The 14,576-nt window shown below is 45.1% G+C and overlaps 1 non-coding gene and 1 pseudogene across 1 annotated transcript; one reads left to right on the top strand and one right to left on the bottom strand.

Moving 5' to 3' along the window:
• Positions 1-4,709: 4,709 nt before the first annotated feature.
• On the top strand, positions 4,710-4,782 carry Trnaa-cgc (transfer RNA alanine (anticodon CGC)). Its single transcript has one exon. It is a non-coding gene; the product is annotated as a tRNA-Ala (tRNA).
• A 9,312-nt stretch (positions 4,783-14,094) lies between these two features.
• Positions 14,095-14,212, bottom strand: LOC126203235 (5S ribosomal RNA; annotated as a pseudogene).
• Between the last annotated feature and the right edge of the window lie 364 nt (positions 14,213-14,576).

Raw genomic sequence — 14,576 nt, 5'->3', positions numbered from 1 at the left:
AAATCGTCTTTACGCCATGTTTACGCAATATACGGCCGATTCTGTCCGTCACTCTGGGAATGTATGGCAGAAAGGCCGTACCCGACATTTCTTTTTCTGGTTCCTTACTTCGCCGAGTGTTTGGCTCAGTTACACTTCTAATATAATTTGTGGAGTACCCATTGCTCCTCAGGACAGTTTCCAGGTGTTGCATTTCTCGTTTGAGGTGTTGCAGCTCACATATTCGTCCTGCTCTCGTTACGAGCGTACTAATCATGCCTCTTTTCTGGCACGGGTGGTGGTTTGACAGTTTGTGCAGGTATCGGTCCGTGTGAGTCGGTTTTCGATACACGCTGTGTCCCAGGTTTTCCCCGTCCCTTGTGACCAGCACATCTAGAAATGGCAGTTTCTTGTCCTTTTCTACTTCCATGGTAAATGTTATGTTGGTATGGAGGCTGTTCAAGTGTCTTAGGAAGTCACCGAGCTGTTCTTCACCATGGCTCCACACCACGAAAGTATCATCGACGTACCTGTACCACACCTTAGGTTTGCAAGTCGCCGAGTCCAGTGCCTGTGCTTCGAATTGTTCCATGAAGAAGTTGGCCACCACTGGACTGAGAGGACTACCCATGGCGACGCCTTCCAGCTGTTCATAGAAGTCGCCATTCCACGTGAAATAGCTCGTGGTGAGACATACATGGAAGAGCTTTCTGATGTCTAGCGGGAAAATGGAACCGATGTGCTCCAGAGCGTCACTGAGTGGCACTTTCGTAAATAACGAAACAACATCAAAGCTGACCAGGATGTCGTTTGGTGCAAGTTTCAGTTTCTTCAGCTTCTCGATGAAATGTCCTGAGTCCTTAATGTATGTGTCGGTCTTCCCCACGTGTGGTTGGAGCAGAGAGGCCAAGTGTTTTGCCAGTTTATATGTCGGTGATCCAGGAGCGCTAACGATCGGTCTCAGTGGAACGTTGTTCTTATGGATCTTGGGTAATCCATACAGCCGAGGTGGTAGGGCTTCTGTGTTGCGCAGGTTTCTCTGTATGTCCGCCGGCAGAGAAGACACCTTGATCAATCGATTCGTATTCCGTGTGATACGTTGCGTCGGATCTGCGCTTAGTTTTCGGTACGTCGTCGGACATACAGAGAAACCTGCGCAACACAGAAGCCCTACCACCTCGGCTGTATGGATTACCCAAGATCCATAAGAACAACGTTCCACTGAGACCGATCGTTAGCGCTCCTGGATCACCGACATATAAACTGGCAAAACACTTGGCCTCTCTGCTCCAACCACACGTGGGGAAGACCGTCACATACATTAAGGACTCAGGACATTTCATCGAGAAGCTGAAGAAACTGAAACTTGCACCAAACGACATCCTGGTCAGCTTTGATGTTGTTTCGTTATTTACGAAAGTGCCACTCAGTGACGCTCTGGAGCACATCGGTTCCATTTTCCCGCTAGACATCAGAAAGCTCTTCCATGCATGTCTCACCACGAGCTATTTCACGTGGAATGGCGACTTCTACGAACAGCTGGAAGGCGTCGCCATGGGTAGTCCTCTCAGTCCAGTGGTGGCCAACTTCTTCATGGAACAATTCGAAGCACAGGCACTGGACTCGCCGACTTGCAAACCTAAGGTGTGGTACAGGTACGTCGATGATACTTTCGTGGTGTGGAGCCATGGTGAAGAACAGCTCGGTGACTTCCTAAGACACTTGAACAGCCTCCATGCCAACATAACATTTACCATGGAAGTAGAAAAGGACAAGAAACTGCCATTTCTAGATGTGCTGGTCACAAGGGACGGCGAAAACCTGGGACACAGCGTGTATCGAAAACCGACTCACACGGACCGATACCTGCACAAACTGTCAAACCACCACCCGTGCCAGAAAAGAGGCATGATTAGTACGCTCGTAACGAGAGCAGGACGAATATGTGAGCCGCAACACCTCAAACGAGAAATGCAACGCCTGGAAACTGTCCTGAGGAGCAATGGGTACTCCACAAATTATATTAGAAGTGTAACTGAGCCAAACACTCGGCGAAGTAAGGAACCAGAAAAAGAAATGTCGGGTACGGCCTTTCTGCCATACATTCCCAGAGTGACGGACAGAATCGGCCGTATATTGCGTAAACATGGCGTAAAGACGATTTTCAAACCGACAAGGAAGATCAAAGAGTGTCTTAGATCGGCGAAGGAGAAAAGAGACCCACTTGCAATGTCGGGAATATACCGCATACCATGCACATGCGGAAAAGTTTATGTCGGGACGACTGGACGATCCATTAACACCAGGATCAAGGAGCATAAGCGACATTGCAGGTTGGGGCAGGTGGAGAAATCGGCCGTGGCAGAACACGCACTGAATGAGACCGACCACGTAATAAAATTCGCCGACACGGAAGTTCTGGCTGTAGAGAACCACTATCACACGCGCTTGTTCAGAGAAGCTGTAGAAATACAAAAACACGCGAACAGTTTGAACAAGAAAGAGGAAAGCCTTAAGGTAAACGGATCCTGGCTTCCCGTACTGCAGCGAACGACCGTCGCAGGTAGCAAGAGGAGAACCGCACCGGAAATGACCGCGGAGAAGCCCTCGGACGTTGGCGCGCCAGGTACATATAGTCTGCGCCCGCGAGCTCGGCTCCAGTTCACCACCGGCAATGGAGGGTGAAGCTTTGACAATGCCAGCCACTCGTGCTGGCGAAACGTCAGAAAAATCATTAGATGAACGTCGGCCGAAGAACCCGAGACAGAAGCCAATAGGCAGTTTGTCATTCATAATGATAATGCATCTGTTTTATTTAACGATCATAATATTAATACGTGAGCATCGAAAACTGAAGTACTGATTTTTAAAATTTGTTATACAAAATTTATTATAAAAATCGAAAGGAACATTGCCCTGGATGTGCACAAACGAAAAAAAATTATATATATACATAACCATTAGGAGAGGTAAAAGGAAGCAGACATACACACATACATGTGAAAAGTTTTCCTTTGCCTCTGACATTGCTACTAACTTCTACCTCGCGTAATGATCAGGTGCTAATGTAGAAACGACACAAAAAAGTAACAACGTCTCGCGAAGTTGCATTCTAGGGACGTTCATGTTTGAATTTGCATGTAGTGCATTTGCGGTGACACGCGCAAACTGGACAGCTACAATGCCGCAACTGCTACGTCGTGGAGGTTGCGAACAGTGGAAAACAAAACTTAGTAACGAAGCCGTCGGGGAAAACAAACGTTGTTTATTGGCGTCGTTTTTTCACTTACTTTGCTCTTCTAAGGGCAAACGAAACAAATTCTGTGTTCGTTTGCCACCGTACCTCAAAATTTAGTGTGGTGCTAATTTTCAGTATCTTCATTTTGAGTAGCTACAATGTTTGTTATTATACGGAAACTATACTTGTTTAACGGGTAGGGGAGAAAGACCAAGAGCTAGCGACACACACTTTTTGCGTAGAGAAAGTGATGGGAATAATGCAAATGGCTCTGAGCACTATGGGACTCAACTGCTGAGGTCATTAGTCCCCTAGAACTTAGAACTACTTAAATCTAACTAACCTAAGGACATCGCACACATCCATTCCCGAGACAGGATTCGAACCTGCGACCGTTGCGGTCGCGTGGTTCCAGACTGTAGTGCCTAGAACCGCGTGGCCGCTCTGGCCGGCGGGAATAATGCAGATGCTGATAACGATAATTCTATTTTCTTTCTGAAAGATACATTAAAATGTGCACTGAACATAATTCCAAATAATTTTGAGACTGTAATTGCGGTTTGATGAATTTACAGTGCAGATTTTGTAATGCAAATCATTTCGCGTCTGAGGTGACTTTATGTGATACAATGAAACTCACATTGTGTTGTAATAAAGGAAAAGTTAATTTACCGCTATTAACACAAAATTTACTTTTCAGCACATTGTATCAAAGACTCCCTTCAAATGATCGAATAGTTAAAGAGAAATCACAGAATTATTTTAAGAATACACGTAGCTGCAATGCAGTATTTGCCACGGATCAGTGCTGCGGGTAAAATTTCAGGCACTTTAAGATACATGACATTTGCTATCACAGATCGGATCCACTGACGCAGCTGGTAGAATTTCTACAACAGGCGATACTAGTATTTATAAATAGCTGCGACAAGAAACAAACATTTAATTAAGTAATAGAGTTCCTACCACGTGTCAATGACGTGACTTGTGGCCACCCGACAGCATTCCACGACGAATATTTCCAGCGTCCAACGACGAATATTTCCAGCGTCAGTCGACGATTACATGGGCCTTACTGATACAGATAACGTCAATCATACGGTGACTGTTCAGATAATACAGCGGAGAAAAATCGCATTTCTTTGCTATCGTTAAACGTGATTTGAAACGTTTCATTTACCTCATTATACGGACCTATCTATTTATTTATATTCACACTAAAACAAGCAAGCCAAGAGCCGTCCCCCTAAACCAATCTGAATTCATTATACTGATTGCCTAGTTACAGGCTTAAATGGCTCAACAGTAGTCAATAATTTCTTATTTTACTGTTAACATAAACTATCTTAACGTTGACAGTATCATCATATAACTTGTGACTCTGAAAGAGCACGAACAGTGTCAGCTATAATACTTTTATCATGGAGATGAATCGTAGCCTGATAATTCCACTTCGACAAATACATGACTTATAGAGACAGTTGTATAACCGAGCTAGGTGGCGCAGTGGTTAGCACACTGGACTCGCATTCGGGAGGACGACGGTTCAATCCCGTCTCCAGCCATCCTCATTTAGGTTTTCCGTGATTTCCCTAAATCGTTTCAGGCAAATGCCGGGATGGTTCCTTTGAAAAGGCACGGCCGATTTCCTTCCCAATCCTTCCCTAACCCGAGCTTGCGCTCCGTCTCTAATGACCTCGTTGTCGACGGGACGTTAAACACTAACCACCACCACCACCACCACCACCACCACCACAGTTGCATAATTGCCTGCGAAGAGTACGCAACATGATCCGTCCTTAGGGTCGAAGGACTACAGCGTATCACATAGATAGCTGGAATGCCACACAGGTTTTATTGACCATTAAAGTTAAATGCAAAACCGTAATGGCAACCTTCAGAGAGTCTAAATTGTAAACCGCAACAAGCTCGCAAATTAGCGTCACATATAGTCATTTCTCATAAGACTAAGACTTACCTTTGCGTAGCAGCTTACGACTTATACGGGATTCTGCGTTTCGCGACCCTGCTTACCTGAAAAAGAAAAGAAAAATGAAAAAAGGAAGGCACAAAAGTACGGAAAAGTTACAATTTACTTCAGCCGTTATAAGAAGCCCCTTCTGAAATAGCATTAAGTAAATGAGGTTATTCCTATTTTCAATCCATCACACAATCATTTATCAACAGTCTCTATTCCTTAAAGTCATTTGTATAGACGAAAGTTTGATCAGTAAACGAAACAATAATTTTTTACTGTGGCACACGAACCAGAAAAAAGCTTCTGCTGGTCAGCACATGAACAAACATATCTGTCCTTACTGCAGACGCTGCTGCAACCTATCGGAAACCTATAGTAATAACACTCTCATTAGTTACTATTGTTTCTGACGACAGATCGAAACTTGTTACCTTTTTGGTAGAACATTTTAAATACTCATGAAACTCTGCTGAACACAATTATAGCAAGGACATTTAAAACAAATCAGATAACTGTTCCAGACTGTGCAGAGCAACTGCAGGAACTCTGTGACGAAATAGTGAAAAAGACAGACAAACTATCTTCTTATAAAATTATGGCAGTTCTACTCTTTTTTATGTCATAGAATCACGGATAAGGAAGGCTGCAGGTACAAATAGAATCCTCGTGATTGGAATGATATTTCTCAGAGGATGTATGGGTTGTAGGAGATTATATCTCACCAGAAGTGGAATGGTATGAGATAAAAGAAAATCTTGAGTGAATAATACTACTGAATTCTGTAGACATCAATGGTGCACACACATTTTACGAAGAGATGACTATGTTTCGCCAAATTAAGCGGTCTCTTACTATCAACAGAATCAAAAAAGTTCATAGCGAGACTTAAACGTGGACCGGTGGACCAGAACAGAAAACGTATCTCGCCTACAATTACGATGAGTACATTAGAAACAAAAATCATTTCACTGCACCTGAAGAGTAATAATTCATATCGAGTTCCTATGAATAAAGAAACCCGTATAATAGATCTACCCATGCCAATCTAATACCTCCAATCCTGTTGTTAGAAAACATATGTTGATATAATATAACTTCATATTTTCACTTTGTCATAAATTACTATACCTTATAGATAGACTGAAACTATGAGTTGATTGGCTACTCGAACAAGAAGATTTATCTGGCGCATCGTTGTGTCCAGCGCACAGTTTCTACTTTTCTGGAAGTGTGTCTGTTTGTGAATTTCGCTGCAGAGAAAAATCTTCATTTTTAATGTGGTTTAGCGTAATAAAACACAGACTCGTTGACTAAGACTTCTATAAGCCATCGATGTTTTTCCAACTTTGATGCTTGTATTTCCACAGTCTGAATTTGCTTTTTAAAAAGCAGGAGATGAAAATGAAGAAGCAACTTGCGTGGTCATCCCTATGCCGACTGTTTTGACATCCGTGTCGAATCGCCCTTGGACGTACGCATGACACATGCCTTAGCCGACTGTCTGTATTTTAAGCCGCTGGCTCCGTTCCGACCTCAAAGTTTGTAAAAGGTTATGAAGTACCGCATTTTATTTCATAAGAAAGAATGGGAAGTTGCTGCTCGTAACTTTTGACGAGACGCACCCGCGGAGCGGCTGTTGTAAAAACTCGACCCTCTCATAAAGACCGTCCTCGCTACAAAGAAACATTTCAGCAGCCGTATTTTACGGCCGTATCGGTAATGTTATCGGTTGAGAATAAAGTCGTAGAGAGTGGTCTGATATACAGTGAAGGCCGTCGTGATAAATGGTAAATCAATACAGAGATAAAACTTGCAGCAAGAGGGCTACTGTCATGTGAACATCACAATCCTCGACATTTCTCCACAGCGGCGTAAAACCGTTGAGCTGAGGAAAATACTTATTATCTATTACTCTTTTATGGTTAAAACATTTAGTTTCTCTCTCGGTGACGACCTTGTGTAATATGGTTGGAAAGTATTTCTACAGCAGTGAAGCAAAAGGGACTTCTTTTTTTATGATTACCTGCCATCGGCAGTCGAAGCAGGAGGCGATATTCTATAACTGGGAGTCTAGCATCTTTTTAAAACTCTTTATTATCTAGATCGCAAGTTTTCTTACATAGATAACCACTTTCAGCCATCTCAATAGGCATCGTTATATCTGTAAAGACTTACAACGAAATAAAGGGCAGTACATCTTATCCAACCCAAAAATGTTGTAACACAATTTAGTATAGGGTGCAACCTATACAGTTATATTAGCGCTGTTAAGTAACTAATTGCCGGCCGTTGTGACCGAGCGGTTCTAGGCGCTGCCGTCCGGAACTGCGCTGCTGCTACGGTCGCAGGTTCGAATCCTGCGTCGGGCATGGATGTGTGTGATATCTTTTGGTTAGTTAGGTTTAAGTAGTTCCAAGTCCAGGGGACTGATGAGCTCAGATGTTAAGTCACATAGTGCTTACAGCCATTTTAACCATTTGAAGTAACTAATTGCATGTTTGCACACTGCACGTAAGAAACATAATAATTTACGAAACTTATCCGAAGTCATCATTAACTCTACACCATGGTGCTATATGTACATTACCATCCATAATGTCAGAACTTGTCACATATTAGACAGTGTATAAAGCGCTGAGCACTGTCACAGTGCGCAAAGAAACGGCACAGAATCCCGTATGTGTGATGATCTTATACTTTCTGAGACGATAACCGTAAGCAATATAACACGCCATCGTGCATGACATGGAACACAGTTGTTGTCTTGCTGACGGATACAGGCAGTTATACGAATGTGTGGTGTCTGCTCTTTCGCACAGGTCCGAAAGAACAGACACCGCGCAGAATCCACAGCTGTGATACATATTATGCAAACTGAAGAGGGAGGGGGGAGAAAGAAAACGAACTACTGATTTCGCCTGCATCGGGACTTTGTGCGGAATCAGCGGCGGCGACTGGAAGTATACGCCAAACGGCGATTCGAACCCGGGATCTCCTGCTTATTAGGCAGCTGCGTTCACCACTGCGCCACCAGACACAGCGTTTGCTGCGATTGCGCAGACTATTTCGGCACGCCTCCCGCCGATTCACATTCCTTGCTAGGAGGTCGGACGTAATTGTGCGTCCGCACTGAATGTTGTGGACTCATTACCCATCGAGGCGAATCATTTATATGAAAGCGTGGTGTGGGTCGGCCGGCAGGCGTGCCGACATAGTCCGCGCAATTGCGATAAACACTTTGTCCGCATGGTGCACTGTTTAACACAACTTCCTAGTAAGCAGGAGATCACGGGTTCGAATCCTGGTCCGGCCGCTGATTCCGCGTAAAGTCCCGATGCAGATGACGTCAATAGTTTCTTCTTCTCCTTTCAGTTCTCTCCACCTTCAATTTACATAACATGTATCACAGCTGCAGATTAATCGTAGTGTCTGTTTTTTCGGACTTGCTACCGTAAACTGATTCACCTCGGTAGGTAATGAATCCACAATATTCAGTGTGGATGCACTATTAGGTCCGACCTCCTGCGGGAATCTCAAAGTAGCGAGCATCGAGGACATGGGCGGGGATTGCGCATAGGTCGCGCTACATGGGAACATGGGTCGGGCTGGAGGCGTGCCGCGACAGTCCGCGCAGTTGTGACAAACATTGTGTCCGTATGGCGCAATGGTCAACACAAGTGCCTAGTAAGTAGGAGGTTGAGGGTTCGAACCCCAGTCCGGCACCCATTTTCACTCGTCGCCGCTGTTAGTGCACAAAGTCCCGATGCAGCTGACCCCTTTCTTTCCTTTCATTTCTCCACTCCCCACCTTCAGTTTATGTGATATGTATCACAGCAGAGGATTACGCGTTGCGTCTGCTTTTTCAGACATGATTTCATATAACTGATTCGCCTCGATAGGTAATGAATCCACAACATTCAGTGCGGTGTCACACTAATACCCGACCTACTGCTGGAATGTCAGAGTAGTAAGCATGAAGGACATGGACGATAGGTCTCGTTATCTAGGAATCTGGGTCCGCCGGGACCCTGCGATAAACACTGTGTGCGCGTGGTGAAGTGTTAAATGCAACTACCTAGGAAGTAGGAGATCCCGAGTTCGAAGCCCGGTCCGGTGAACATTTTCACTCGTCACCGCTGATTCTGCATAAATTTCCGGTGCAACTGACATCAGTAGTTCCTTCCCATTGCTTTCGTTTCTCCCCCCTCCACCATTTATGTAAGACCAAACAGCCTCAAAATGGTTCAAATGGCTCTGAGCACTATGGGACGTAACAGCTGTGGTCATCAGTCCCCTACAACTTAGAACTACTTAAACCTAACTAACCTAAGGACATCACACACATCCATGCCCGAGGCAGGTTTCGAACCTGCGACCGTAGCAGTCGCGCGGTTCCGGACTGCGCGCCTAGAACCGCGAGACCACCGCGGCCAGCACCAAACAGGCAAACTAACTGCTACAGATCATTTATACCTTTAGTTATTGTCATCAGATGGCAGTACAGTATGATACATCTAATATGTGAAGTTACAGTACTCCATATTCAGTTATAAATTAAAGAAAATAAACCAGTTACCTAAAATCAATTGATAGCTATTAGACTATACATCACATATAACAATATAAAAGAACATAATGGAACTTGTTACACACATTTAAATAGTTAAAACATAAGCTGCACAGACATTTAAGGTACAAGATTTAATCTCATTTATCCAAATCTGTTACATGAAAACGCCAAGTGACAGAGTACCACCCCGCACCTCTTCCCTTTGGAAGGTCCCCGGCTTTGTGAGTGAACGGTGCATCGTCGTGCGTCGGAGATCGTCGCCAGTGCTCGTCTTGTCTTTGCGTCAGTGCTTCAGTGTCTCTCCGTTTGTGCTCCTCCGTTCACGTGTGTAACCTCGTTCTTCCCCGTTGTGTACAGTGATGAACGTTTTTTATCCAAACAGTGCGCCCGTGAACCGCTTCATTTATTTTTACTATGTCTGTGTCCCGTCTCTGTCCACCATGTTTTTTTTTCTGTCTTTCTGTTTCCCGTATGTGTTCACCGTAGCGGAAGACCGGCATACATAGGCCGCTGCCGGCCTACCTTTATTGTAAAGGTATTAAAATAACAATGAACAAAAAAAGAGTAACACCAGTGTAAAACCTGACATCCAGTAATACGTTAAAATCCTTTAAATATATAAGTTGCACATATCCTTAAGATATGAGATTCAAGCTCATTTCATCAAATTTGCTACATGAAAACGCCAGGAGACAGAGCAGTTCCAGTGCAATAATGTCGTTTAACAACCTGAAGTCCAGTAATTACATGGAGAGACACAGATATAGAGGAGGAGGAGATGAAGAGACATAGGCAGGGAGGAGGAGACAAAGAGAGAAAGGAAAGCAGACAGACAGAGAAAGGGGGAGGAGGACGTGGGTAGAGAGAGGGTTAACGAGGAGATGGGCAGAGAGATCAGGAAGGAGAGGGACAAAAAGAGCAGGAGGAAGCGATGGATGGGGTGACGGGGGGAGGAGATACGAGGAAAGGAGGAGATGTTCCAGGGGAGAATGAGATGGACAGAGAGAATGAGAGGAGGGGATGAATACAGGTTAAGACGGAATTGACAGAGAGAGGGAAGTTGGAGATTGACAGATAAGAGGAGGAGAAGGCCAGAGAGAAGGGGGAGGAAATGGACAGAGAGAGGAGAGGACTGAAGTGGGGGTGGAGGAGATGTACAGAGCGGAACAGAGACAGGGCAAATCGGAGATGGACAGAGAGACGAGGAAGGAGGAGACGGAGTAATAGAAGATTTCAATAAAAACATACCTGCGCTATGCCGAGCACTCAGCTAATAATTATAATGTTGTTAACAGTGTAATACGCTGCAAAACTTAAGGACGAGATACATAAAGTTACATAACATATTAAATACGCCGCGAAAATGAATGGAAGTGCGGGAGAATGTTGTCATACAGCTTCCAGTTGGGCACAGTCAGTTAGACGTCACGTGGCGTAAGATCTGCGTGACTATAGCGCCAAATCGGGCTGGCCCCGCAACAATAGGCAGTGGAAGCTACGGGAAAAGACAGTGTGAGGCAATCAGCGATCGGTCACAGCGCACGATTATGGTGTTCTTCATCACACCATGTCCCGGAGATAACATTTTGATGACTTCACATGGGGAAGAATTAGCTGGAAACTGGAAGAAGGGCGGAGTGTTACGAGTGTAGCACAAGTGTTTGGTATTGCTCACAGCACTATTTCGCGTGAATGGGAAGCGTTCCAAACCACAGGCATTGCTACACGAATGAGAGGAGATGCTCGATCACGGTCAAGTACAACACCAGATGACCGCCACATTGTTTGTGCAACGGGCACAAAGAATACACGTTACACATCGAGTGCAGCTGCATCCACGTTTAAAAGAACTGCAAGGTACACAATCTCATGTATCACAGTGGCACAGAAACTGCACGAGATTTCTCTCTTCACCCGACGAGCAGTTCGCTCTGTTTGGTTGACACCAGCACATAGGCGGCACTGTCTGCGATGGTCCCAAGACCAAAGAGGAGGGGGTCACGTGCTCTTCTCACAAGATAGGTGATTCTTGACGTACACTCACGAGGCGAGAAGTGGGAACACATAAGGCACCCAACACCATTGTTGAAAATGGGTGTTTTGGTGGCCCAGGTTTTATGGTGTAGGGATACATAATCTTTCATGGGATTACTGATTTCCAAAAGTTTGAATAAGGTGCACTCACTGGTCTAAGTAATTGTGACACTGTTCAGCTTCTCCACTTGGGACTTTTGAGGTCTGCATTCGGCCTTGACTTCATTTTTATCTATAACAAGCAGGACTGCTTCGATAGGCGCAGGTGGAGGCGCTCTTGGCATGAGAGGACATTTGCCAAATGGACTCTCCTGTTTATTCACCATTAAATCCCATCGGAGGAACGGAACGCCCTACCACAGGAACTCTTTATCAACCTTGTGGGCAGCGTGGGAGCAGGCATTGCTGTCTGTGGTGATCACACACCTGCCTTTTATAATATCCAGGGGACCATCATAAATCGTGATGACTTCAGTGTAATTATAGTCTTTCAGTAAAAGTGTCACTTTTGTTCGTCTCATTGCAGATTTATTTCAGTTACCTATTGCAGCAGTTCTTTCTATGTGTGGTCCAAGTTTGAGTGAGCTATGCTAGTTTTCAGTGACACACCTTGGGAAATTTGCTTTATCCTAAAGTTTTGCACAGTTTTCTGGTGTCCTAAAACCAAGAGGAATACTTGGGGTCGCAGCCGCGAATGAAATACTACTCCACAACCATGGAGCTGCGTCCGCCGCCTTCTGTTTGTACAATGTTTGTTCATTGATGTTCGAGGCTATTCTTATTTATATTCCTTTCTCTCTGAGACAGAAAATGCCATCCGTGCCTAATCGACAGCACTCCAGTTGAGAAAAATCAAGATCACAGTTTAATGTAGGCGCGAGATAAACCATTGCAAATGTGAAATACTGGTACATTAATAACCAGAATGTTGAATGCAAGCATCCAGATGTGATTCCATTGTATCGTACAGGTACCGGAATTGATTTCGTGGGATGGAGTTCCATACCTGTTGCGGTTGTTCGGTCAATACAGTGACTGTTAATGCTGATTGTGGATGACGCTGGGGCTGTCGTCCAGTGATGTTCCCTATGTGTTACATTGGAGACAGATCTGGTGATCCGGCAGACCATGACAACATGCTGACCTCTCTGTAGAGCATGTTGTGTTACAACAGCGGTATGTGGGTGACCGTTACCCTCCTTGAATGCTGTTCACGAACGGCAGCACAACAGGTTGAATCACCCGACTGACGAACAATTTTTCATTCAGGGTGCGTGGAAAACCACGAGAGTGCTTCTGCTGTCATACGAAATCGCACCCATGACGATTGCTCCAGGTACAACAGGTTGAATCACCCGACTGACGAACAATTTTTCATTCAGGGTGCGTGGAAAACCACGAGAGTGCTTCTGCTGTCATACGAAATCGCACCCATGACGATTGCTCCAGGTGTAGGTCCAGCATGTCTAGCACGCAGACAGGCTGGGCGTAGATCCTCAATTGGCCTTTTTCTTACCAACACACGGCCATCACAGACACTGAGGTAGAACCAGCTTTCACCAGAAAACACAACAGATCTCTACTCTGACCTCCAACGAGCTTTCGCTCGACACCGTTTAAATCGCAAACATGGGTGGTTTGGAGGCAGTGGAATGCACGTTACAGGGTGCCCGGCTTGGAGCGGTCCTTGAGGTAACCGATTTGTAACCATTCGTTTCGCCACTGCGGTGTCAACAGCTATTCAAGTTGCTGCAGCAGATGCAGTACGATGCGCCAGAGCCATACGCACAACACGCTCGTCTTCCCTCTTGGTAATGCCACATAGCCGTCTGGAGCCCATTCTTCTTGCGGTCTTCTTGCGACAGTATATTCGCGTGACCATCGCTGCCAGCAATCATATACATTGGCTACATTCCTGCCAAGTCTTTCTTCAACATCGCAGCTTCCCGTAGCCATATTACACGACCTCGTTCAAACTCGGTGAGATGTTAATGGTGTCTTTGTCACCTCGAAGGCGTTCTTGATTTACATTAATTCACCACGTCCAATTTTCAAGGTAGGTAATGCTCATCGTATATTTAAAACTAAACCCCCCCGAACAGACGAGGAAGGCGCAAGAGTACCGGCAGGCCGCAGTGTCATCCTCTGCCCACATGCGTCACTGGATGCAGATTTGGAGGGGCATGTGGTCAGCACAATGCTCTCCCGGCCATATGTCAGTTTCTGAGACCGGAGCCGCTACTTCTCAATCAAGTAGTTCCTGAGTTTGCCCACAAGGGCTGAGTGCACTCCGCTCGCCAACTGCGCTTGGCATACCTGATGGTCACCCATCCGAGTGCTAGCCCAGCCCGACAGCGCTTAACTTCGGTTATCGGACGGGAACCGGAGTTACCACTGCGGCAAGGCTGTTGGAGCACCATATATTTAAAGCAAACCAGATTTTTATCCTCTTCGTGGTGATACTAGCACCACACTTATGCGACTGGCGCGAAATTTGAACAGACACTATCTTTCAGATGTAGAAACACGTTTACCAACATTCGTTTATATAGCACAACTCCTTCTTGGTGCTGCGATTCTTGCCATCGTGTTAATATTATCAAGAAAGAATAAATGCCTGCTGTCTTATCTAACAGGAAGGCAAACGAGTGTTTTGTTTTAGTAAACAGACTATTATTTGTATCGAAAGAGAGGGAGTTTATGGACATTAATACAATAACAGGACGCAGTTCTTTGAATCATCAGTGAACAGGTAAAGTCGTAGACATCTGGCAGTA

This window comes from Schistocerca nitens, chromosome 1 (genome assembly GCF_023898315.1).
Source record: "Schistocerca nitens isolate TAMUIC-IGC-003100 chromosome 1, iqSchNite1.1, whole genome shotgun sequence".
Taxonomy (NCBI): domain Eukaryota; kingdom Metazoa; phylum Arthropoda; class Insecta; order Orthoptera; family Acrididae; genus Schistocerca; species Schistocerca nitens.
This window is presented reverse-complemented; position numbering and strand designations above follow the sequence as displayed.